We start from the raw sequence: 24,762 nt of genomic DNA on the forward strand, positions 1-24,762 counted from the left end.
TCTTGGCTAGCTTCCAGACTCACAGGCTGAGAAAGTAGCACAATATTCCATTGGCACCCCAGCTGTGACGGGAGTCTTGTTGCAGGCCATCTGGGTCACTGTAGTCCTCATCTCCTCAAGTCCTATTGAGTCATCCAATTAGGCTCTGTGGATTGGAGACAGACGTGTCAGAGGGATCTCGTCCATAAAGTTGGACAACTGGGTGGTGGATGGAGCATTCACCAACCCATATAAAGAGCGATAGTAGTCATGAAAGATCTTGTTAATTTTGCCAGCATAGTGAACTTTGAGGCGTCATCCCGCTGTGTTTCACTAATTGGGATGTGCTGTTGGTCTTCCCTGACCAATCATGCTAGCAACCTACTCGATCTATCCCCCTCTGTGTGCAGTGTATGCAGTTGGTGTTTGTAATCTCATCGGTTTAATATGGTCTCCGCGTTTTTGAGCTATTCATGTGGACTGTGGAGACACTCAACTCCATTCTCGCTGGCAGTCACCACACTCTCCAATAGGCATAAGTCCCTCTCTACTGTGAGCAATTCATCTTGTAGCAACTGGCGAATGTCCCAGGTGGTTGTCACTCAGTGACCACGCAGCACTACCTTGCGAGCGTCCCATTCGGTTGCCCGTACAGTTGTGGATTGCTTATTCATTTCAAAATACTGAAGGATGCAGGTAGGGAGCCCTCCTGAAAGGAAGTGTCCAACGAAGCATCAGTCTGAAGACGCCACGTAGGAATATGCGCTCACTGTCTGCCCCATTGGCTATTAAATTGCAGCAGACAGTGGTCTAACAACGTACCAGCCAGGTATTCCATGCAGATGAACAGTGATCCCAGTTGGTCAGTACCGAGGATTAGGTCTAGTCTGGTATGGTCATGGACTTGTGAATAAAATGAATCCTCTCGGCCTGTTTGGTTACCTAAGTGCCATACATTGTGCTGTCGCCTTTGCGTCAGCCATGTCTGAAAAAGTGATAGCCGAGCTCTTATTGTAACCCTGTGAGGAGGTGTAGAACGGTCCCAGATTACGTCAGGTAAACAGTTAAAGTCCCCTCCCCACATGGTCGGCGCCATAAGGTTGTGGAAAAGGGCAGGGGTGAGTGCTTTGAAAAATTTTGCTCAGTTAGAATTAGATGAGTAAAATCCGACAAGTGCTATTTGCTTCCAGTCTAGTCGGCCCTCTAGTATCACATATCTAACCCCAGCATCTGCATGATGTGTCAAATGTGTATGGAACCCCAGGTGCTATCCATGTAAGCCTATCACGATTGAACGCAGATGAGGACGTGACAAATATCTGCCCCCTTCATTGGCCCAAATCTTCTGAAGCTTAGCTGTCATGAAGTGGCATTTCCTGCAATATGGCTATGTGTCTGTACGGTGTTTCAGGTATGCGTAGATATGATACGTTTGGTCAGAGTTGCCATGCTACGCACAATCCATGCACCTCATTGCTTTTCCCCATGGTGATTCATTAATACAGATGTGATACCCACAAAACTTTAAGCACAAGGTGGTCTTGGAACCATTTGTACAGTGTATGGATTCCCTCCCCCCTCCAAATGTATCCCCTGAAGGTTGACAGGTGTTCAACTGCTTTCTAGGAACAAACACACAACAATGAACGTAACAAACAAAACCCCCCTCCCCAGGTCAGGTACCCTGTGAGTCCCGTCCAATTGCCCTGTATTAAAAACTTCAGAACGGCAACAAAATACTTGAGGTATACCTGTCCTCGTTGGAGACTCACTCTGTGGGTCATGGAGGGATTAACAACTGTTTTTCTCATGGCATATCCAGAATATACCAGTCTCCACCTAGCATGCCCAAAGTTCGCAACTTACCAGTGAAATACCCAGGCACACCAGCACACAAAGTTTACAGAAATGCCCCTGTCTGATTTACCATCAGCTGCTTCATAGGTTTTCTGCAGACTGCAGTGTGATCTGTGGACCCTGGAGGATGTCAGTCAGCAAAGGAATTGAGTCTCCATTGTCTGAACCGGAGACCAAGGGCTATCAGTATAAAGTAGTGCAAATGAGTTCATGTTATGTTGGGAATCTTCAGATACTGCACGTGCTTGCTCTGCCGTCACCTGGTCCTGGGATGGCTTCGAGGTGATGGTCTGACGTTTTAATAACCAGCAGTTTCGCAGGAAAGAGCAGTGCATATTTAAAGCTCAACTCCCGAACGTGATGCTTAATTTTCTAGTAACAGCCCCAATGATGTTGTACCTCCATCTTAAAGTCGTGATACGCTGTAAACAGTGTATTCTCATAGTGCCAGGGACACTTGTTGCAGAACTGCTGGAGCAGTAGGTCTCGATCCCTGGTAATTAAGCAGGTATGCTATGATGAGATGCTGTGGGGTGCCGGGAAGCTGGTCTACGAGGTATCCGGTGTGCCCTCTCTACAGAAAAAACGTTTAGTACTTTATCCAACAACACACTCGTTATCAGCCATTCTTCAAGAAACAATTCCACACTGGGACCTTCAGAGTTTTCAGGGAAACCAAGCAGGCAAATGTTATCACCCAGGAGCGTCATTCTGCGTCTTCTGCTCTGTGGCATAGGCTGGACACTTCATCCCCCATCTTCTGTAACTGCTCCGGCAGCTCTTCACTGTCGGTTTCATCCTAGCAAGAGTGGACTCCGTTTCGTCGACCCTTTCTGACAGTTTCCGGTGATCCACCTTCAGTAAGTTCACATCCAGTGATACAGCATTTATGTTGGTCCCCAGTGAGGTTTTAGTGTCTAAAATGTCTTGCAGAACTTTATCAAATGGAGTAGAATGAGTATGTAGTGTGGCCTCTAGGTGGCGTAGTTATCTTAGGTGTGATCCGTTGATGTAGCTGTGACTAATCATTCGCTGCCATTTTGTGGGAGCGATTTGCTGGCCTTCGGTTCCACCATGTTGATTATTGAGTTTATGTGGCTTCAAAGAGCACTGTTGGGTTGACAGAAGGAGCAATGACCCCTCAAAAACATGTACAGTGCAGTGGGAGAGCCCCAGGATTTGGATAATGAGGACTCAGCATAGGGAAACCAAAGGAACATTAGCTTGCCAGGGTTCCTGTAAGCCAGGGGATCAGAGGACCACAGGCCACATCAGGTATCATTCAGTGTGAGTGAGGCATTACGGTCTGTCACAACAACCAGGTACCCAGGCCTCCTGGTGTTGGTGAGGAATTGCCTCTTTGCATTCTATAATGCCAGGTCCCAGGAAGCAGGAGGTTGTTACTTTCCGCGTAGGCCTCTGGGTCAATGGTGCCAAATGTCAATGGGGAGGAATGTGTCGCAAGCTGTCTCAACAGCGTTCCCCAGTCACCACGAAGGAAGTGTTCTCTGTATTGCCCTGTCAGAGTTGGCCAAGACAAAGTCACTGGAGGGAGCAATGGAGCTCTTGATAGGCAGTGAAAGTGTCACCTGAGGCCACAACTCTCAGGGTTCAGTACTAGACAGCCAGGGTGGTGAGCAGAATAGTTATAGGCAACCTTTGCATGGGCTCCAGTTTCATAGATTTTCAGCCAATAGAGCCTGCAGGCAAAGGAGTTTACTTGTGGTGCTGTGTGATTACTATGCCCCACAAGTGTACAGTGGACTGCTTTAGAGATTAAGGTCACCAGACAGACCTCGGCTTAAAGTTAGTATTCAAGGGTGCAGAGGGAATGTTGTCATCTAGGCCGCAAACTTAGTCTTCCTCATAGAGATCAGCAGGAGAGCCCCAGAAGAAGACCACAACAGGGGCAGGTCCGGACTTCACAGCGAGGCTCAAGCAGGCTGGGAGTGCACTACGGGCCAGGCACCACACTGGCTGCACATGCACCCGATCTCAGCAGATGCAGTAAGTCACACCTAATTGCTGGGCTCCAGTGGATTCTTCGCAGCTCTTTGATGAGCTGGGTGAAGGAGACCACGCAATAATCTGTGCAGTTGCACCAGTGAGGACAGGCCCTCACAGGACTTCTCAACAGCGGCCCGCCACAGCCCTCCTCAGGTAGTTTTCAGTAAGTCTCCCAGGTGGTGGGGATGGGGGTGTTCACCACTATGGAGTGAAAGCTTCACCTCCAGTGCACGTTGACTCATCCTGGGGGTCGGCAAAGCAAAGTCTCCTGCACCATGTCGGGTTAGTGGCAGCCACTGAGGTCCGGGTTTCAATGGTGGCGATAAAGTTGTGTTACAGGCCTTGCTCCCAGTCACGATGCCTGGCCAAATTGGCACCAGCCCAGCAATCATTGCTCCAAAACAGCACTGATAGGTGATGGGAGCTCTAATCAGTTATTGTCAGTAGTTTTGGCTAGAATGTATGGGATTACTGTCGGATTACTAAGGGCCTGCTCGGAGCTCTTCATAAAGCACCCAATACAGCCACCATATTGGCCATGCCCCTACTACCACCACTGATTGATGTTTTTTTCTCACTCTATGGGCAGTAGTACTGTAATCACAAGGAAGGTACATTTTGTGTGCCCCTCCTGGTCACAGAAATGGTTCTGAACCTTGCATTATCAGGGGCAAGCCTAAACCTGTGTGCTTTCACAAGATTAACCTGGTGCTAAAGCCAAACGAAAATTGCCACTTATGCAGGATTCCACAGTTGCTCACCTCGCAGGAGACACTGCAGTTCCAAAATATGTTGATAAAATGAATGTGATTTCAGTGGCATATGCAGCATTTTGTAGCACCACATTACTTCAGATATGTTTCTGATCTTCACTAGTTTTCTGCAAGTGACCTGATAATTCTTTGCAGGTAAAATATGATTGATCAAACAACAGAAGGTTAGGCAAAGCAGTTTCTAAGGGAACAAAAGTCTGGATAGGAAATTGTGCAAGCATCAAAATCTGGTCAATTGGTCTGAGACTCCCTCTTTTGTATGAACTGTCAGAATAATGATATTAGAGTGTTTGTATGTGTGTGTGTGTGTAATTGGATATATGTAGATATATATTTACTGAAAAAAACAAAGATTAAAGTGAGGTGAGAGTAGGGTGAAAATATAAGTTGAAAATGCCCTTTTAAGCTAAAACAAGCCTTTGAAATTCACCAGTTATAGTTTACTGAGCTAACCATAACTTGCACACCCACCATGCACTGCTTATGATCTCAGATTTGACATCACTCATGACATGTTCAATGACATCCCTGATTGCATCTCAGATATCATTGATGACATCACTGATGACATTGTCCACCATACAACTGCTCTATTTAGTTTACAAACCAGAACAGCCTTTGAAATATCTAAATAAATTCTAAATAGGACAGAATTATGTTAAGCATAACTTACCTACCAGACGTCTGTCTCTGAGTTAGGCACAGTGCCCACTTCAAACTGGATTTTAGTGTGAGATGTGGTAGAACACTGGTGACTTCCCCATGACACTCCCCACAAACACAGTCCTCAGAGCTTACGTTTACTGTGGCCAAAGTATTTATCTTGAAAATGCCCTGGCACATGGTGCTTTTTGCAGTAAGGCAAACAGCCACTACTGAAAAAGTGTGCATCGTTGCCCCACAAACATTTAACCCATTGGTTGAGTGCCCAGGAGTCACCCCCACCTAACAGCTTGTGCCAAGCATAAATGTGCACCCCATGGCACCTTCATCAGAACACTGCTGAACTTACAAAAGGATACCAGGCAGATTTAACCTGCTGTACTTGGCATCTTTGACCTGTAAAAAGGACCTGAGGATGTTGGATCCCCTTCCACTTGGAATCCAATGACAGAAAGATCTCCAAGCATCATAAGGCTGATGTCTTGGGTTGCTGCATAAAAAAGCTGAGCAGGGCATTTTTGGGAAGAATCCTAACTGCTAAATTGCAACTGGACCTGGACTGGACTTTGCTGTGCCCTCTGTCTGACAAGCTGAGGGTTACTATGTGCTCCCCTTAAGGACCTGTGGGCCTTGTAAGAGCATATTATTGATTATTTGGGCACCAAAACAAGGTTTGAAATTTTTTCACAATATTTGTACTGAAGTTTCAAAGGGACCATACCCGACAGACAGTTCCTCGGTGTTGTAGTGAAAGTCAGATTTGTCCTGCTCGGAGAAGAGGTTTAATTCAGTAAAACAACAAAGTCATTTTTCAGATTGGGTTTTTAGCAACTTTTTCACACTTCCCTACTTTTTTTTCTTCTCCATATCTTTTTTATTTTTCTGAACATTAGAACGCATTTCCAATTGCAAATCTATACAATACAACAATCTTTCAACTGTTACATAGCAATGCTGTGCATAGTTATTATCATGCAATGTGATACGTTTGGCAACTGTTGTATTATAGCTATACATATCAGTTGGACATATGTGCTCTTGCTAAATTTGTCACCAGTTTTACAGTTTTAATACCACTGGATGTTGTACGTATCTGGTGTAACAAACAGAAAATAGACTAACAGTATAACTAATATTAGGTGCGCATTCCGGGTATGTTGGAATAAGCATGGATCGGAGTTCCGTTCTACAACTGGGGCAAGACACCGCATAGCAGATGAGCGTTTTGGTTATCACCCGAGTAAGGGAGCTACATATGCCTATAAACAGCCTACACGCTCTGTCGGCCAAGGATTCTCTCGATTCCCTCTATAATTGTTGCCCAATCTGGGGGTCTGGGTGTAGGGCCAGCAGGTGTATGTAACGCCAGTAATATTTGTTGTTCTGTAAGTACTCCTATGCGTAGGTCTGTTAGCCATTCCGTAATTGATGGGGTTGTAGCTTATTTCCAGCACATTGCTAAGCGTCTTTTTGCTAGTATTACTGCTAAGTATAAGATTTTGTTTGTGGATTTGTTCTTAGGGGTTCTATGTGTTACTCCGAGCATATAATTTGTCATGTCACTTCGTTTTCCCCACCAAGTGATCCTATTCAGCGTCTCAGTTATGGTTTCCCAAAACTCGATTACCTGGGTGCATGTCCATATCATGTGTATGAAGTTGGCATTCCCGGTGTGGCATCTCGGGCATCTATCTTCTGTGGATGGGTACATTTTTGCCAACCTTGCGGGTGTAAGTGTGGTGCAGATAATTAAATTGTATGTATTTGTAATGAGCATTCGTTGAGATAATCTTCGGGACTAAAAGAGCTTGTTCCCATTGTGTGTCTGTGAACGCTCTATAACCGTAGTGTCACAAGGGGTCGTTTATCGTCTATTTGTAGCGCTTTGTATATGTTTGTGATCGATTTTCTCTCTCCCGGTGTGTTAGTAATGTCTGCAACAATACCGATGTGTGTGGTTCTTTGGGTATGGTGCCCCAGTAGAGTCTGGCGTAACGAGTTAGCGCCGCATATGTGGGGAAGGTGCCCAGTGATATATCAAAATCATTTATTAAGCTATTAAATGGAACCAACATATGGTCTTCAAAGATGTCTCCCTACTCTACCATTCCCGCTATTTCCCAGGCGGACACCGTTGATTTGTGTAGATTGTTAGCACAGCCCGGCAAGGTAGTTGTGGTGCGTATGGGTATTTCTGTCTTGTTTTGTGCGTGTACTTGATCCAGCACTTCTTGGCATTTCTCATTAGTAGACTGCTATCATCTACTGTGTATCTGAACCAGGATTCACTATCCAGTTTAGGAGTCTGTTTGTGTCGCCGTATTTATATGTGTCGCTCAGTTCGTGTAAATTTTGTCCTGCCAGCCAATGCATAGGCCACTGGAGTTGGGCACCACAAAATATTGTTTGAAATTTGGTGCTCCCAGGTCACCCTCAGACATAGGTGCATGAAGTTTGCGCAAGGCAAACCCGGTTTCAACCTTTACCCCATGTCAGTGCTGTAAGAAGGGAACGCATCTCAGAAAACCATTTATTCGGGAGGGAAACCGGGAGAGCCAAGAGGTGATATAATAATCTCGGGAGCACCAGCATCTTAAAGATGGCCAGCCTCTCCATTGGGGACAGAAGAAGGGAAGCCCAGAATTGCAAAGAAGATCTCGCTCCCATCAGTACTCTACTGATATTTGCATCTATAAGATCTTTTTCCTCGTGGTATATTCTGACCCCTAGGTATTTGAAAGTTTTGCATGCCCATGAAAATGAGGTGGTAGGTAATTGTTTATGTTGGTCCGTGTTCGAGGGTGTGAGGGGGAACAAACAGGATTTCTTCCAATTCACTTTGACGCCGGAGGCCTTGCGGAACCTCTGCAACAATGCCCTCAAATGGGGCACGACCTCGGCGGAACTGCGAAGGTATACCAGTGCATCATCCATATATAGTGAGACGATGTGCCAAGCACCCCCCCATGTGTAAACCCCAATCGGGTGCACATGTCCGTAGGGCTTGCGCTAAGGGTTCCATCGCTAGCACGAAGAGAAGTGGTGACAGGGAGCAGCCATGACGCGTCTTACGCCCAATATCAAAGGATTTTGAAATCAGAGTGCCCGTCTTCACCCGGGCTAACAGCGCTTGATGTAAAAGGGTTAGCCACTTCAGGAAATTCGTCCCAAAGCCCATCATTTTCAGCACCATTATCAAGTAAGTCCACTCCAGTGTATCAAATGCTTTTTCTATATCTAGTGATGCCGCCTATGCGCCTAGCTCCCTCATTCTTGCCCAGTTCATAATAGAGAACAATCACCGGAGGTTGAGGAAGGTGCTTCTGCCCGGAATTAATCCATTCTGGTCGGTATGAATTAACCCAGTGAGTATGGGCGTGAGTCTGTTTGCTAACATGCAGCCTAGGATCTTGTAGTCAGAGTTAAGTAATGATAACGGCCTGTATGACCCTATCAATAAGGGGTCTCTGTCTGGTTTGGGCAGGACCACCAGCTGCATTATACATCACCAACAGTTTAGGGGCTAAAATTGTCTCGTATGTGGCGTAGAATTCAATCGGCCACCAGTCTGTATCTGGTATCTTCCCCGTGCCATACCTTTAATTACCTCCTCCATCTCTGAGAGCTGCAGCGAAGCCTCCCGGATTTCCCTATCTGCGGGGGACACTCTAGGCAAATGTAGGGGGCCCAGAAACACCTCTATTGAGTTGTTCTCTACCTCAGTCTCGGGGCTGTGTATAGAGTGGAATAATATTCATAGAATGCTGCATTAATATCCTCCTGTGTGTTCAGTAGTTGTCCTTTGCCTCCCCGTAGCACAGTGATTGGGGTTTGAGCATTCTCCGACCGCAAAAGCCAAGCCAGGAGTCTGTCCGCCTTGTCTCCTTCTGCATATTTACGCGATTGGTAGTCCCTGTAATTCAACTGGGCTAATCTATCAAGCGCTTGCTTGTGAACTATGCGTATACTCGCTAATGGTTTGGCCGCATCGCTATCCATGGGCAGGAGCTGCTCGTAGTGTCGCAACTTGACTTCCAGGTCCTGGAGCTCCCTATGCAGAAGCAGCGCAGCCCCGAAGTTCGTTTTTATTGTGTGACCTCTGAGTACCACCTTGAAGGCGTCCCATTCAGTCCCCACATCCATTGCTGTGCCCTCATTTATCTCAAAATAGGTATTAATATGCCCTCTAAAGGAAATCCCTATAGGGTGCGTCACGTAACGCTGTTACAGGCAGTTTCCAAGTGGGTATACTCGGAGGGGAATGGTATCACCGTATCCATATCTGCAGAGGCGAGAGGTCGGATAATACCCGTTCAAGATACTCCACATTGGTAACTGTTAGCAATGCTTCAGAGTTGCTGTAAACAAGGTCAATCCTAGTGTGCAGTACATGCAGTCCTGAGTAATATGAGTACACGCCCTCAGTAGGGTGCAAGCTACGCCACGTGTTGTGTAGTTGGTTGTGTGTAGCCCATAGGCTTAGTTGTTGTGCTATCACAATAGATTGGGCGCCCGGAACCGGTGGGCGAGATCTGTCCAGCTCTATGCGTGGGGTGCTATTAAAGTCTCCACCCCAGTAACATGGTGCAATAGGGTTATGAAGACGGGATGTAGTAAGTGTCTGTAAAAATGTACTCTGATTTGCATTAGGGGCGTGTAGTGAAATTGGAGAAATCGGTGCTCCATCTAGGTTCCCTTCCAATATTGCGATCGTCCTTCTGGATCTATCCTAGTGTGTAGTGCCACCAATGGTACCCCCAGAGCCACCCATATCAGTGCCCTGCTGGGGTATCTGGAGTATGTGGTCCCTATTATAGTCCCTCGCCATCTTTTTCGCATTTGTCCCAGATCTGGAGCTGTGAGATGTGTCTCTTGTAGCAAGGCCACGTGTACGCGTAGAAACTGGTAGTCCTTGTATTGTTTATTAAAGCCTGCTAGACCCCTTACATTACATGGTATAAAAGAGTATTGTGCCATTTAACTATAAGTGTATGGTGTTAATCGTGTCTTGGGTGGCCTGTAAGCCCAGGCAACTTGGGAATCCAATATTATATGTACTGCTCTCCGCCCCTTACAACTGCGCTCTCCTCCCATTACAGAACCCGACTTGCACACCTTTTCAAAACCATTGGTAGCCCACTTAGCAAACATGTTAGCAAAACATAAATATAACAATAAACTCCCCAACCTAGGCTGAGACGCCAACTGATGGTCAGCCAATAGCACTGTAATGCTGATAGAAAACTTAAACATTGTTGTTCAACTATGAATACACAAAGGTGTAGTGGGGTATAGTGGCAGGGCTAAAGGTGCTAATAACATAGGCCCTCATTACAGCCCTGTAATGTCAAAGACCGCCAGGGTTGTTTTGGCGATCATACACAGGCTGACGGTACAAATCACCATATTATGACTGTGGTCGCCGGGACCAGCAGTTTCCCGCAATCGTTGTCCCGGCGGTTATAATCTGCAAGGGCAGTGCTGCTTGCTGGGGATCCTGGGGATTATGACTCCCCTTCCAGCCAGCCTGTCCATGGCGGTAGAGACCGCCATGGAAAGGCTGGCGGGAAGGGGAGTCACGGGGCCCATGGGGGCCCCTGCACTGCCCATGCGCTTGGCAGGGGCAGTGCAGGGGCTCCCAGGCACAGCCCCACCCTGCTTTTCACTGTCTGCACAGGAGCCGGCTGCAATGTTACGGCCGACATCCCCGCTGGGCCGGCGGGTGGAAACTCTGTTTCCGCCGGCCGGCCCAGTGGGGATGTTGTAATGCGGCTGGCGGGTTTGCAGCCGCATGAGCGGCCTCTTGGTGGTCCAACCTTGGCAGGCAGCCTCTGCAGCCTCTGCCGCCCGCCAAGGTTGTAATGTGGGCCACAGTGTCTTAAAAAAAGAAATAAAATTAGTCTTGCACAGCCCTTAGAGTGGATTTCAATGAGGTGCCTGCTATATATGTTGTAATGCTTCTGAATATTGAGCCCCTTGCAGTTCGATTGCGGCATGCCTTATATCACGTCCTCTGCAGTTTGTTGTGTCACCAGTGGGCCGTCGCCCAAAATTACATGGATCAGTTCCTCGTCCAGGATCGGAGGGTCCTTTTCTTTCTGCTCCACTCTCACCTCGGACGGCGTGGGGGAACCCGCTAGTAGTTCTGTCTTGGCCACCGCCTGCGCTCTCTCTTTGGCTACTTGTTCTCTAGAAGGGGCTGCATTTGAGTGCCGGGTACTATCAGAAGGGTAACTCTTTTTCTTGTGCCTCGTAGATCGTGGAGGTAATTTCGGTGTCGCTTGAGTTATGCCCTTGAGTTATGCCTCTGTTTTCTAACCATGCCCAGGCCTCCTTCGGTGTCGTGCAAAAGGTGATGTTGGTATCCGTTATGATCCGGAGGATCGCTGGAAATTGTAATGCGTATTTAATATTGTGCTCTCTAAATGTGCGCTTCACCATTAGGAAAGATGTTCTCTTCCGTTGCACCTCCAGAGTGTAATCGGGATAGATGTGTACCTGCGCATTTGATATTCTCTAGGGGCCTTTGGCGCGGGCCACTTGTAGTATGTCAGCTCTGTCTCTGTAATTAAAGAGTCGAGCCACCACCGGATGTGGAGGAGCCCCCGGTAGAGGGGACCTACCAGGGACCCTGTGGGCTTTTCCTATTGAGAAGAAGGACGAATGTTTACCTTGTAGAACTGTTTGGGATAGCCAATCTTCCATGTAGAGATCCATGCTGGGGTCCTCTTCTTCTTCCGGCAGTCCCACCACGCGTATATTGTTACATTGGGACCTCCCTTCCTGATCTTCAAGTCCATGATGTAGGTGCAGAACCTCTTTTTGCAAGTCTTTGATGTGAGAGGTAGCGTCCACCATCGTCGGACGCATCTCAGATACTGCGCTTTCAGTGGCTGCTACACGGTCCTTCAATTTCTTATAATCCTCACGCAGGTGGCCTATATCTATACTCAAGTCATCTATCTTCGGTTCCAATGTCGACTTAATACCCTGCACTGCGTTGAGAATATCATTAAACTTTTGTGTATGCACTGCTAGTATTGTCGCCACCGAGGCATCCGGGTAGTCCCCTTGTTCCCTCAGCTCCGTCTTCTGCAGTCCTTGACACGAAATCCTGTGCCTGTCTGTAGGAAGTTGGCTCTGTATGTACTATTTCAAAGTAAGAAATAGGATGCACAGAGTCCAAGGGTTCCCCTTAGAGGTAAGATAGTGGTAAAAAGAGATAATTCTAATGCTCTGTTTTGTGGTAGTGTGGTCGAGCAGTAGGCTTATCAGAGGGTAGTGTTAAGCATTTGTTGTACACACACAGGCAATAAATGAGGAACACATACTCAAAGACAATTCCAGGCCAATAGGTTTTTATATAAAAAATATCTATTCTTAGTTTATTTGAAGAACCACAGGTTCAAGATTTACAATTAATACTTCAAATGAAAGGTACTTCACTTAGGTATCATAGGAACTTTGAATCAGCAAAATAGCATATACAGTTTTGGCAAAAATGGCAATAAGCTATTTTAAAACTAGACAAATTTCAACAGTTCCTTGGGGAGGTAAGTATTTGTTAGTTTTGCAGGTAAGTAAACCATCTAGAGGGTTCAAAGTTGGGTCCAAGGTAGCCCACCGTTGGGGGTTCAGGGCAACCCCAAAGTTACCACACCAGCAGCTCAGGGCCAGTCAGGTGCAGAGGTCAAAGTGGTGCCCAAAACACATAGGCTTCAATGGAGAAGGGGGTGCCCCTGATCCTGTCTGCCAGCAGGTAGGTACCCGCGACTTCGGAGGGCACCGGGGGGACACAAGTCAGCACAAAAAGTACACCCTCAGTGGCACGGGGACGGCCGGGTGCAGAGTGCAAACAGGCGTCAGGTTTGCAATATAGTTCAATGGGTGACCCAGGGGTCTCTTTAGCGAAGCAGGCAGGCAAGGGGGGGGCTCCTCGGGGTAGCCACCACCTGGGCAAGGGAGAGGGCCACCTGGGGGTCGCTTCTGCACTGAAGGTCGGATCCTTCAGGTCCTGGGGGCTGCGGGTGCAGTGTCTTTACCAGGCGTCGGTTTCTTAGAAGAAGGCAGTCATGGTCAGGGGGAGCCTCTGGATTCCCTCTGCAGGCATCGAAGGGTGTGATCAGGGGGGTCAACTCTGGCTACTCACAGGGTCGCAGTCGCCGGGAAGTCCTCCCTGTAGTGGTGGTTCTCCGCAGGTCGAGCCGGCGGCGTCGGGTGCAGAGTGGAAAGTCTCATGCTTCCGGCGGGAAACGTGCAGTCCTTTAAAGTTTGTTTCTTTGTTGCAAAGTTGTTTCTTCTTTGGAGCAGTGCCGCTGTCCTCGGGAGCTCTTGGTCCTTTTAGATACAGGGTAGTCCTCTGAGGCTTCAGAGGTCGCTGGACCCTGGGGAACACATCTCTGTTGCAGTTTTTCTTGAAGTGGGGAGACAGGCCGGTAGGGCTGGGGCCAAAGCAGTTGGTGTCTCTGTCTTCTCTGCAGGGCTTCAGGTCAGCAGTCTTTCTTTGTCTTCAGGTTGCAGGAATCTAGTTTCCTAGGTACTGGGGTGCCCCTAAATATTGAATTTAGGGGTGTGTTTAGGTCTGGGAGGGCAGTAGCCAATGGCTACTGTCCTTGAGGGTGGCTACACCCTCTTTTTGCCTCCTCCCTGAGAGGGGGGGGGCACAACCCTATTCCTATTGGTGAATCCTCCAAACTCAAGATGGAGGATTTCTCAAGGCAGGGGTCCCCTCAGCTCAGGACACCTTAGGGGCTGTCCTGACTGGTGGGTGACTCTTCCTTGTTTTTCTCATTATCTCCCCTGAACTTGCCGCCAAAAGTGGGGGCTGTGTCCAGGGGGCGGGCATCTCCACTAGCTGGAGTTCCCTGGGGCATTGTAACACGAACCCTGAGCCTTTGAGGCTCACTGCTAGGTGTTACAGTTCCTGCAGGGGGAGGTGTGAAGCACCTCCACCCGGACAGTGTTTTGTTTCTGTCCTCAGAGAGCACAAAGGCCCTCACCACATGGGGTCAGAAACTCGTCTCTCAGCAGCAGGCTGGCACAGGCCAGTCAGTCCTGCAATGAACAATTGGGTAAAATACAGGGGGCATCTCGAAGATGCCCTCTGTGTGCATTGTTTAATAAATCCAACACTGGCATCAGTGTGGGTTTATTATTCTGAGAAGTTTGATACCAAACTTCCCAGTATTCAGTGTAGCCATTATGGAGCGTTGGAGTTCGTTTTTGACAAACTCCCAGACCATATACTTAATATGGCCACACTTTACTTACAATGTCTAAGAATAGACTTAGACACTGTAGGGGCATATTGCTCATGCAATGGTATAGTGCACCCTGCCTTAGGGCTGTAAGGCCTGCTAGAGGGGTGACTTACCTATGCCACAGGCAGCATTTTGTGTGCATGGCATCCTGAGGGGGATGCCATGTTGACTTTGCCTTTATCTCCCCACCAACACACACAATCTGCAATGGCAGTGTGCATGTGTTAGGTGAGGGGTCCCTTAGGGTGGCACAACATATGCTGCAGCCCTTAGGGACCTTCCCTGGTCACAGGGCCCTTGGTACCACTGGTAACTTTTACAAGGGACTTATCTGTGTGCCAGGGGTGTGCCAATTGTAGAAACAATGGTACATTTTAGGTGAAAGAACACTGGTGCTGGGGCCTGGTTAGCAGGGTCCCAGCACACTTCTCAGTCAAGTCAGCATCAGTATAAGGCAAAAAGTGGGGGGTAATTGCAACAGGGAGCCATTTCCTTACACTGTCTGATTAGGTGCGTCTCATCTTTTATGATTGCAAGTTCGCGGCACAATCCGCGCAATCACAAATCACATGATCAAGTCATTCACACCCCAATCTACTCGCAAAGCTATGGCTTTGCGGCTTGCTCACAGGATGTCTGCTGTGTGATGGGTCCGCTGCACAAATTCTGTGTACTCACCCCCCTGGACCAACCCCACAGTTCTGTTCTAGTGGGGAGTCCCCGTTAAAAATGCGGCCTGCAGGTGAAGCCTCATTCGTCGCGCTTCTCTACCGTTCCTCCCGAAAGGGACCAGCTCGCCGGCCCACCCAGCCTCGATGACGGTCTCAACATGGATAGGGGTAGGGAGGGAATACTGTGTCCCCCTCCTCTCCGCTCTCGCCGGCGCACCGCACCTCCTACCGGATAGCCTCCAGACCCGGGCCCCTCGTCTGGTTTCCGGCAGACTCCGTCACAGCGCAACCCCGCTTCGGTGCAGGCTGCCGCCTCCGCTCACCGGGCAAAATGTCTCTACTGCGCAACAGCGCATTTCTGGGGGAAGGTTCTTTCCTCGCGCTCCCCTGCTGTCAGAGGCTGCTGTGCTTCCTTTCCCGGTGGTAGATCCTTGTGCACGGGGTCCTCAGCAAACCGACCCTAGGTCCAACAGGGTGCGACCCACGGCGCCACATTGACAGGCAGGCCCAGGTCCGCCCCCACAGTTATACTGTCTTCCGCGGAGGCCCCACATCGCACCGATTGCAACGTGGTGTCCGCAATCCTTGGTTCTCTTGTGCATTTCAAATATTTGATCTGGCTGCCACATTTATTACAGGATCTTTATCGGGCCTGGAGCAGAGACGGATTTAGGTGTCCGGTCCGACTGCCATCTTGGCCACGCCCCTCCCCACACTTCCCTACTTCCAGGTCTAACAGGGTCAATCTACTTTTTTTTTAAACACAATCTTAACTTAATTTGCATGGAGAGCACGATACATGTGAGTGCTGTATACAATAAAAACGAGAAGACGGTAGTAGCGACAACTTGAGGTCATTAGTTGCATAAACAGTAATTTGTCCACAAATGTATTATCCGTATTCATAAGCAGAGTTAAACAGCATACAAACCAAGACAAAACTGATCATACGGGTTCAGTGTTGTATCTGATCTGCGCTCCATCGCTGTAGGCCTCAAATCATGCATATGTGCTGGTCTACTGCAATTATTAATTACCATTGTGGCTTTGCATTTTTTGGCGCTATTTTATGTTAAACGTTTCGTATCTCTTGCTCCCCTTATTTTAATCTTGTTGTCATTTTGTTCTTTAAAGTGTAATCTATTTAAAAAAATTGCACTGGGATTTCTATCATGTTGTGTGTTCGACTTTTCATCTGTTCTGGTGCTTCTATATGCTTCAATACTTTTAACATTTTCTATCAGTAATACTGTCGGATCTGTGTTATTGCTGCCAGGATTGGCTCAGGTTTAAATGAATGAAACCTCGCATTGCACCTAAGAACTTAGGGGGTCATTTCGACCTCAGCGGTCTTTTGACAAGACCGCCGAGGGACCGCCGTGCTGAAGATCGCCAGTGGGGGGCGGTTTTCCGCTCGGCGTATTATGACTGCTGGCAGCCCTCCGTCCTTTTCCGGACGGAGAGCCGCCAGCAGCCATACTGGCGGGCGGCGGGGAAGTGGAGGTTGCTCCACCGCCACGTCAACAGAACACCGCCCACCGAATCACGTTCTGTGATTCGCCGTGGTGGTGTTCTGTTGACGGTGTGGTGGCGGCGGAGCAGCCCCCATGGATCTTGTCCCCTCCCGGAAGATCAACAGACAAGGTAAGTTGATTGTCCGTTAGGAGAGGGGGGTGGGAGGGTGTTGTGTGATGTGTGGGTGCATGGGGGTGTGCGTGTGAGTATGTAGAGGGGTGTGTGAGTGCGTGTATGCATGCAGGGGTGTAGTGTGAATGGAAATGTGTGCGTGTCTGTCTGTATGTATGTCTGTATGGATGTGTGCATGTGTGTCTGAATGAGGGTGTGCGTGTATGACTGTGTGTGTGTCTGTTGGCATGTTTGTTCGTTTGTGTGCGGGAATGTGTGTTGGTGGTGCCTGCATGTCTGTCGGGTGTGTGTCTGTGTTGTGATATCGGGGGTAGGGGTGGGGAGGGGGGTCCTGCCACCTTTGGGAGGGTGGCAGGGGGGTGGGGGGTGTCGGGGACGGACTCGGGGGAGGGTGTGGGGGGTGGCAGAGACCCCTATCAGTGCCAGGGAAGGAATTCCCTGGCACTGATAGTGCTTACAGCCATGGATTTCATGGCGGTTCCAAACCCTATGAAATCCATGGCGGTAAGCCGGGTCATGATACCGCCTGTGGTCTTGTGACAGCCGCCGGGCTGAAGACCCAAGTCTCCAGCCCAGCGGTCGTCTCCGCCATGGCGGTCTGATCGGAGAAGTGTCGGATGACCATGGTGGTAACCGCCATGGTCATAATTCAATTTTTTTTACCGCCAGCCTGTTGGCGGTAAAACCGCCACTTCTGATGGATACAACTACCTGTGGATTCCTCACCTAATGAATACTCCCATGGCGCCAGCATTCAACGGAAATCTTCTTCCTAGTCTCTGCACGTCGACGAGGACGTCACTCTAGCCCACGCGACGCCGTCTGACATCATACAGGCAATAAGAGGTCCTCGACGACGTGCCGACGTCAGTTCCCTTTTTTCCGTGCATTCGAAACGGTTATCTTCGAGGGAACAACTGTTACTTTCGTGGTTACAGTGTATTTTTGCTGCGTAGTCCTTCGCTACAGTAAGAATGTCGCAGAGAAAGTCGGGTTTTAAGCCTTGTCGGGAGTGTGGGGGCAAGATGTCAGTTACGGACCCTCACTCCGACTGCCTTTGGTGTTTGAGCTCCGACCACGACGTCGCGACTTGCGATTCATGCCAGCACATGAATCCAAAGGCCCTCAAGGAACGTGAGGCGAAGTTGTTTATGGCGAAGTCGAAAAAAGAAAAACATCACAAGAAGTCTTCTTCACCAAGGCATCGGCGTCATCGAGACTCCCGGCGCCGTAAAGAATCACGGCGCCATTCAAGCAAGGAGACTCGTTCCAGGTCTTCGGATCGGCGCCGGAGGGCTTGGGAGGTCAGTCCCACGGTCACGCCGCATCCATCGACGCCGTTGCCCTCTCCGGCGTCGCCGACTTCACCTGGACAGGCGTCGGTGATTGAAGTGGTGCAGCCTCAAGTGTTGTCTCCGGCGTCTCAGACGTCGAGGCCGGCGTCGGGGTCGCCTTCGAGACAGGCACCCCAGTATCCGGCTTTCCCCACCCCTGGAGCCGATAGTACCGCATTCCTAAATGCGATGTATACCATCTTCCAACAGATGGCTCCAGGGGGTGCTCCAGCTGGCCCTTTGGCCTTTTCTTTGGGTGATCCTGCGCCTCTACGGCCGGCACCCTTTATGCCCTTTCTCCCTTTTGGGAACGTGGGCTCGGCGCCGGTGGCTGCTCCGGTGGCTTCAGAGGGATTGGCCCCGGAGATTTCCATCCCGTCGACGTCGGGATTTCGTCCTGTGACTCCGTTGGGTCCATCCGCTCCGGGTGCTCTTTCATCGGCGCCGAAGTTACCTGTGGCGCCGGACGTGGCGTTGGTGGCTTCTGAAGATCGGCGCCGATCTTCGAATTCGGCGGAGGCATTGTCGACTCCGCGTATCGAGCATAGGCTTCATTCGAGGAGACGTGCTCTCCGTTTATTAGAGGAGCAGGAGTACCAAAGAGTCCTGGAAGAAGGAGAACTAGAGGACTCAGGTGATGGACTGCATGGTCTAGAGACGGCCAGTGGGCTGGACACTTCCCCTGAGTGGGATCTTTCGTCTCCAGGGGAATACACGGAGGAGGCTGCTTCCTTTCACGCAGTGGTACGGAAGGCGGCTAGTTTTCTGGACCTGCCTTTGCCGGTGGTAGAGGCAAAACAGAACATTTTGACAGAGGTGCTACATCCGGCCTCAGCTGCGGTGGAACCACTCTTGCCGTTTAATGACGCTTTGCTGGATCCGGTGCTAAAGGTGTGGAAGAGACCAGTATCTTCCCCAGCGGTTCACAGAGCTTGTATCCTGGGGAGATATATTCATGCTCTTATGGATGACATTTCCTCATCATTTACGGAGCTTCCCCAGGGTTTTTTGGATGTTGTTTCAAATGCCCAGGCTGCCACGACCCAGATTATTCAGACTGGGCTAGACACAACCGACTCGGTGGCCAGAGCGATGGGCACAACTGTGGTGGCAAGGAGACAGGCCTGGCTCCGTAACTCGGGGTTTTCTGCGGATGTGCAGTCAACCTTATTGGATCTCCCTTTTGATGGGGACAAGCTGTTTGGGGCCAAGGCAGACTCGGCCTTGGAACGTTTTAAGGAGAGCAGGGCCACAGCTAAATCATTAGGGCTCAAAGCTCCTTCTTCCTCTGCCTCTTCCAGATTTTTCAGGAGGTTTCGTGGATTTGGGCGTGGCTCTTCCTCCTCTTCCTTTCGGGCGAGATACCAGCAACCTGCTTCTTCCCATCCCTATAGATCTTTTAGAGGGAGAGGGAGGGCCCGCACCAGAGGAGACTCTCAGCAGCACTCTGCCTCTTCCTCATCCTCTGGAGGGGTGCAGCAGGGGAAGCAGCCTTAGGCTTCCACCATTTCCCACTCACTCCTCTCCTGTAGGGGGAAGATTACAGCATTTTCTCCGCGAATGGAAGACTGTTACAACGGACACTTGGGTTCTCAGTATTGTGGGAAAAGGCTACACCCTTCCCTTTCGGGAGTTTCCGCCCCTCATCCCGCCCCGCCCATCTTATTGTTCAGAAGAACACCTCCTGTTGCTAGAACAGGAGGATCAAGTCCTCCTTTCAAAGGGCGCGGTGGAGTTGGTCCCAGAGCAGGAAAGGGGTCGAGGTTGTTACTCAAGGTATTTCCTGATTCCCAAGAAGGATGGTCGGTTGAGACCAATCCTGGACCTGAGGATCTTGAATTGGTTCCTCAAACAGGAAAAGTTCAAGATGCTGACCCTAGCTCAGGTGCTTTTGGCGTTGAACAAGGAAGATTGGATGGTGTCTGTCGACTTGCAGGATGCTTACTTTCATATCCCGATACTCAAGTCACACAGGAAGTATCTCCGGTTTATGGTGGGATCGCAGCACTATCAGTTTGCGGTCCTTCCGTTTGGTCTTACTTCAGCACCTCGAGTCTTCACGAAGGTGATGTCGGTGGTTGCGGCAGAGCTCAGAAGGAAGGGGATAGCAGTATTCCCTTACTTGGACGACTGGTTGATCAAAGCCAAGTCGCCGGAGCTTGTGTCGCATCATCTGCAGTCAACGACTCAGTTGTTGTTCGACCTGGGTTTTTCGGTGAACGAGCCCAAATCTCACCTGTAGCCCTCTCAGCGCCTCCTGTTCATAGGGGCAGTACTGGATACAACATTGAGTCGAGCCTTTCCTCCGCCTCAGCGGATTCAAGATATTCAGGAATTGGTTCCAATGTTTCGAAATGGAGCGGTAGTTCCAGTCCTCAAGGTCCTTCGTCTGCTCGGTCTGTTTGCCTCCTGCATTCTGTTGGTCACGCATGCTCGCTGGCACATGAGGGCTCTTCAGTGGTGCCTCCGAAGGCAGTGGTCTCAACACATAGGAGATCTAGAAGGTGCTGTCAAGATCTCCAGAGATGCTGCTGTGGACTTGAAGTGGTGGATTGCGAGCAACAATCTTGCACAAGGAAAGCCGTTCGCGCAGTCGCCACCAGTGGCCACGGTCATAACGGATGCTTCCACTCTAGGGTGGGGAGCTCATCTGGGGGATCTGGAGATCAAAGGCCTTTGGTCTCCAGAGGAGCAGATGTTTCATATCAATCTGTTAGAGTTACGGGCTGTACGTCTGGCTCTCAAGGCCTTCCTCCCTTCCCTTCGTGGTCAGTCGGTACAGGTCCTGACGGACAATACTACCACGATGTGGTACATAAACAAACAGGGAGGAGTAGGGTCGTACCTTCTCTGCAGAGAAGCTCTTCGACTATGGTCTTGGGCAAAGGACCATCAGATTTGCTTGGTAGCAAATCATCTGGCCGGGGTCTTGAATGTACGTGCGGACAGTCTCAGTCGCCAATTCTCGGCCGACCACGAGTGGCGTCTCCATCCAGATCAAGTCCGTTTAATCTTCCAGATGTGGGGGTTTCCTCGGATAGATCTGTTTGCCACTCGGGAGAACGCGCATTGTCCGTTATTCTGCAGCCTCCAGTATCCGATGCAGGGAGCGTTAGGGGACGCGTTTCAAATAACCTGGTGCGGCCAGTTGCTTTACGCGTTTCCTCCCATACCCTTGATTCCTCGAGTATTGAGGAAGATTCGCCAAGATCGGGCGCTAGTCATCTTAATAGCTCCGGATTGGCCAAGGAGGGTGTGGTACTCCGACCTTCTCCAACTCTCAATGTGCCCTCCGCTCCGTCTCCCTTTCAGGGCAGACCTCCTCTCGCAGTCGCAGGGGCAGGTTTTACACCCCAACCTCCAGAGTCTGCACCTACATGCCTGGAGATTGAACGGGGCAACCTGAGTTCCTTCTCTCTCCCGCCTGATGTAGTGGATGTTATATTAGCAGCCAGGCGACACTCCACTAAATCTATCTACGCTAATAGGTGGTCTAAATTTGTTGCGTGGTGTGGAGAGAGGCAGATTGATCCCTTACATGCTCATCTATCGGACGTTTTGTCTTTTGCTCTCTCTCTAGCGCAGAAAGGTTGTGCAGTGGCTACCATTAAGGGTTATTTGTCGGCCTTGTCAGCCTTCATTTGTCTTCCAGACCAACCATCGTTATTTAAATCCCCTATTGTTATCAGATTCTTGAAAGGTCTTCTAAATAAATATCCTCCAAAACCATTCGTTATGCCGCAATGGGATTTGTCCTTGGTCCTGACTTTCCTTATGGGGTCCCCTTTTGAGCCTATGCATTCTTGCCCCTTAAGGTATTTGGTTATAAAAACAGTTTTCCTGGTAGCGATAACATCTGCAAGGAGAGTGAGTGAGTTGCAGGCCTTATCGGTAAAGCCCCCTTATACAGCTTTTTATGGGGAAGGTGGTGTTGAGGACCAAGGCTGCTTTCCTCCCGAAGGTTGTTTCACCCTTCCATTTGGCTCAGACAATTACTTTGTCCACGTTCTATCCTCCGCCTCATCCTTCTAAAGAGGAAGAAAGACTGCACCGTCTGGACCCAAAGAGGGCGTTGAGCTTCTTTATTGATAGAACAAAGGATTTCAGGCTGGAGGATCAGCTGTTCATCGGGTACATGGGCAAGAGGAGAGGAAAGGCAGTCCACAAGAGAACACTCTCCAGGTGGGTGGTTCTTTGCATTAAAATCTGTTACTCTTTGGCAAAGAAGGACCCTCCTGAGGGCATTAGAGCTCATTCCACCAGAGCTAAGTCGGCCACTTCGGCCTTGGCCAGGGGTGTTCCTGTGGTTGACATCTGCAAGGCCGCAACTTGGTCGTCCCTTCACACTTTTGCGAAACATTACTGTTTGGACTCTGAGGTCAGAAGGGACGGCCATTTTGCACGGTCAGTGCTGCAGGATTTCTTGGTTTGACCATTTAGGCACCCGCCACCGGGCGTGGTACTGCTTTGGGACTCTATTCATTAGGTGAGGAATCCACAGGTAGTTGTATCCATCAGAAGAATGAGTTACTTACCTTCGGTAACGACTTTTCTGGTGGATACATTAGCTACCTGTGGATTCCTCACGGTCCCACCCGCCTCCCCGTTGCCTTTCTGGTCTTACCAAGTAATCCTTGAGTGCGCTCCTCTTGGTCTTCAAGGTTGCAATAGACGTTGTATATATGGATACGTGTGTATATTATCTGTATATATATATATATATATATATATATATGTATATGTATATATCTTTGTGTACATACATGATTTGCATATATTTGTTCGTTATATTAAATTTACAGCTATTCATTGCAATATTGTGTATTTTACAAGGTTATGGGATGTTGCCTTGCTCTTTCATTGCATTGGGTGGTTGTTCTCATGCACGTAAAAAATGTTGGTACTGACGTCGGCACGTCGTCGAGGACCTCTTATTGCCTGTATGACGTCAGACGGCGTCGCGTGGGCTAGAGTGACGTCCTCGTCGACGTGCAGAGACTAGGAAGAAGATTTCCGTCGAATGCTGGCGCCATGGGAGTATTCATTAGGTGAGGAATCCACAGGTAGCTAATGTATCCACCAGAAAAGTCGTTACCGAAGGTAAGTAACTCGTTCTTCTCTGTCAACCGCCAGGGTCGTAATGACCCCCTTAGGGTCTTTATTACTTGTGGTGGACCTCCTTCCACCCCAACTAAAAATGCACTTGCTCACAAAGACAACAAACTCCAAAAAGGGGCAAAGCAGAAGACAGGCCTCCTCCATTTACTTTCCCAGGATACGGAACAACATACCCTCAACATCAGAAGTGACCCAGCCCTCTTTCAATTCGGAAAGAATCTGAAACTTCACTTCCTGAGAGAACCTTATACCTCTCGACCAGAGGAATCACCATCCTTGAATATCTTTCCTCTGTCTAATCATCCTCAGTCATCTCCTAGTGCTCACACCCATGAGAGGTCTGTTGTTTTTTAGAGTTACCTACACATGCAAAAATGCAGTACATATATAAAGTAACATAACTGGGATTCATATGTCTTAAGAACGAACAGTTCAACCCCTAGCGATGTCTAATGGACATAATTTGAGCATTCTACTTGCAAAGCTAAGAACACTCACTTTACGTGATAATTGAAGAGACCCAGGCCCTCATTATGACATTAGTCCTGCTTACCGCCATGCTGACTGCCGGCAACATACCGCCGGCACAGCGGATTCCTGCTACCCATATTATGACACACACATAGCAATCCGTCACTATACAGCCACACACACAAGTCCGCCAGCCCAAAGGTCACTGATAAAGTGGCAGTAGCAAAGCCCACACTGTTACGCCAACAGAGCTACGCCCACAGCATTATGACCCATGAATCACCGCGGCGGACCTTCAACTGCGGTAAACCATTGGCGGTACATACTGCTGCGCTCAAAATACACACACACATACTAAACAACACTACATTAGACAATTCAAACTACACACACCTGACACACATACACACACCATACTCACACACCCACCCACACCAATATAAAACACACACCCACACTACCCACAACCCTTTACGGCGAAAATAAATTTACATCAGAGAGAGAGAGACACCAAGAGCACCCACAGAACCAGAGCCACAGAACACCATCACCCTTACCATCCACACACCTTACAGCACACACCCCAACACATCACCCCACACACCCTCACACACACCACTCACACTACACCAATGGCACCCCAGGTTCTCCGAGGAGGAGCTAAGGGTCATGGTGGAGGAAATCGAACCACAGCTATTCGAATCACAGGTGCAGCAGACATCCATTGCTAGGAAGATGAAGCTATGGCGGAGAATCGTGGACAGGGTCAACGCCGTGGGACAGCACCCAAGAACAAGGGATGACATCAGGAAGAGTTGGAACGACCTACGGGGAAGGTGTGTTCTGTGGTAGCAAGACACCAGATAGCAGTACAGAGGACTGGCGGTGGACCCCACACCTCTACCCCACAACTAACAACAAGGGAGGAACAAGTCTTGGCAATCATGCATCCTGAGGGCCTGGCAGGAATAGCAGGAGGACT

Source organism: Pleurodeles waltl, chromosome 1_1 (assembly GCF_031143425.1).
Source record: "Pleurodeles waltl isolate 20211129_DDA chromosome 1_1, aPleWal1.hap1.20221129, whole genome shotgun sequence".
Lineage (NCBI taxonomy): Eukaryota > Metazoa > Chordata > Amphibia > Caudata > Salamandridae > Pleurodeles > Pleurodeles waltl.